Genomic DNA, 2,768 nt, shown 5'->3' on the forward strand with positions numbered 1-2,768 from the left:
GCGGTGCGGCCGCTGAGGCGGGCGTTCGGCGGCCCTCTGTCGGTTGTATCGTCGACGATACGCCGAGCGGTAGGCATATAGCGCGTGGCCTTGAGCGTGTGACGGAGGCCTGATTTTGTTTTCCATAGTTAACCAATACGTCTACCATCAGTTTTGACATTGACATATACGCTCACGTCTACGTAACTTACTTTCTATGCATCTCGCTCGTACTCGCATATGCGAGCAATAGTGCAAGCGAGATGTACAGAAAGTAAATTACGTAGACGTGAGCGTTATGTCAATGTTAAAACTGATGGTAGAGGCTCAGATGGCGTAAGTAAATAAGATCATTTGGTTTTATTTTTTAAACTTACGTTTATTTTAATAGAATACATTTTCCATTAATATCTCGTTTTTAAAATAACATCTTTTTTGTACTCTTGGGTTTTTTCACCCTTAGGGTTAGAAGAAAATTATTGGGTGGGGTGTTTTTCGTGTGTTTCCTTAGTACGTTTTATGAAGTTAGATTATTTATGTACTTAATGAAACTATAAAAATTCTATACCAAAATTTCATTATTTCAATATATTAATACTAAATAATTACTCTTCAATTCCGGTTTTAAAATATCGTAAAAAACGGTCCGATGTTCCGGTATTTCGGGATTCCGGGATTCCCGTATTCATGCCCTAGGATCCAATCCACAAAAATATACTAACAAAATTTGAACTTTCTGTCAAAACCAAAAGTTATTTTCAGTTATTACACATTTCTAGGATGGACCCTTTTCGCTAAAGTAAAATAAATAAATAATATTTTTATTCTTTCTTATTTCTTTTTTTATAACTAAGTGCAACTTACCGCAAAACTAATCTTCATAAAACGTAACTGTTGAAAATGAAATTGGCCAAGGTATCGATGAAATTAGTCGAAACGAAACAAAATGGCGGACGGGGTAAGCGCCATCTGGGGGCGAAGCGCCGGGTGATACAAGCACCATCTACCGAGAGTTTTGATAACTGCGGAGTTTTGCTGTGCTTTAAATTATCTCTACATTTTCGTGTAAACTATATAAGGACGCTAATAATGAAGAATTTCGTACATTGACCAGCCATATCTTATCTCTATCACACGCACGTAATTATATTGCTACCCCGCCGATGATGATAGGGTCAATGTACGATATTCTTCGTGCTTAGTATCTTTACTTTAGCAAGGTCGTTTTTCTGTACAATATAATAGCAAAAGTTATAGAAAGGGTTAATTTCAAGAACAAATTAGATATTTAAATTAAGACGAATCAGATAGTTCTTTTAACTAAGGATGATTATACTAAATTTTAAATTTTGCCAGACAGAAATTACAATAGCAGTTTTATTTCTAACCTGAAGCGATATCATGGTCGCATTTTTATCACATGTCATGCCATGAGTCACTTTCGCACTTACATATTTGTTAGAACGTGACAGGCATGGTGGCAAATGATAAAGAGCCGACCATCATAGCCCTACTGTTATATTGAAATTATAATGACGCAATAATTAAAATAATAGATGTTAATAGTGTTACAAAAACACATTAAAATGTGTGTTAAAATTTATAACACGTCCATTATTGACTATTTAAGTATTTGATATAATTTAAAATCACAGCAAAACCTATACAATCCGCATTATCAAAAGGGGAATAGCAGGACCACACCATTTGGAATCCCCAATTGGGGTTACTCACAATCTCTGGAGATGCCTCAATCTCATAAAAAGACCTTCTGGCAAGTGGCCCAGACGATTATTGTTCAATTTCCTGCAATTGAAATAAATTGAAAAAATAATTGCATTACGACGATGCAAGGTCACCTCGTGCGGATATTAGTGACCGCGCGCTCTGATTGGGCGATCTTTAAAATCGAGCTTTCGAATTTGAAATTGTTTCCCAATGACGTAACTTTAGCAGGAGGTTATCTATTAAAAATAAATACTTACAGCCTCTCTAGTGCGGTGAGCTCCAGAAATGCATCTCGCTCGATGGTGTGTATTTGGTTTTCGGATAATTGCCTGAGAAATAAATGGAAGGCGATAATAAATTGAACATTTTAAAACCAATTTTAGTAGTCACGATTAAATTGAATGAGACCACCTACAGATTTTATGTCATGACATATTAAAATATGTACTTAAATATTTGTGTTTGTGTATCAAAGCTGAAGGAGAAAATTTTGAATACAATACGTTTTGTTTTAGTTAAGCTTAATGATTGTAGTTTTAATTTTAATGACCTTATAGGTACACACATAATATAAACACAGGTTTTTTTTTATTTTATCGAGATATATTTATAAAAGTGTATGTGTCCGCCATCGATATACATTTAGTGTTTATATGTTAAATAACTAACTTAAAATAAACTTACAGTGTTTTTAAATCCTTTAAGTTCTGAAAATCGCTCTGGAAAATGATGGAGATGTTGTTTCCTTGGAGGTCTCTGAAAAAAAGAGAAGGTGCACTTTAGTGTATAATAAGTTTTTGGCAAAAAAAAAAACAGTTTTGGTACAAGCTTTTATCGCTGACTGTACTTTTCTTTCCACATGCAACTAATACTCATCGAGACAAATCTAAAAACCCCAAACACAATTAGGTTGCGTTGTTTTATCACAGAGTTCCCATGGCCACCTTCTGTCTCCATCATCAGATCAGTTCGGTGGTACCATAATATTGCATTGTCACCCGACTTACATATGTAAGTATGCCAATTTTCAGCTTCATCGGAAACGTAAAAGGGGGTCAAAT

The 2,768-nt window shown here is 34.9% G+C and overlaps 1 long non-coding RNA gene across 1 annotated transcript; it reads right to left on the reverse strand.

Annotated features, from left to right (window-relative positions):
* Positions 1-1,713: 1,713 nt before the first annotated feature.
* LOC134803474 (uncharacterized) lies at positions 1,714-2,463 on the reverse strand. Its single transcript, XR_010145985.1, has 3 exons — positions 2,392-2,463; positions 1,965-2,036; positions 1,714-1,785 (listed from the first exon to the last, which is right to left on the reverse strand). It is a non-coding gene; the product is annotated as an uncharacterized LOC134803474 (long non-coding RNA).
* Between the last annotated feature and the right edge of the window lie 305 nt (positions 2,464-2,768).

This window comes from Cydia splendana, chromosome 26 (genome assembly GCF_910591565.1).
Source record: "Cydia splendana chromosome 26, ilCydSple1.2, whole genome shotgun sequence".
Taxonomy (NCBI): Eukaryota; Metazoa; Arthropoda; class Insecta; order Lepidoptera; family Tortricidae; genus Cydia; species Cydia splendana.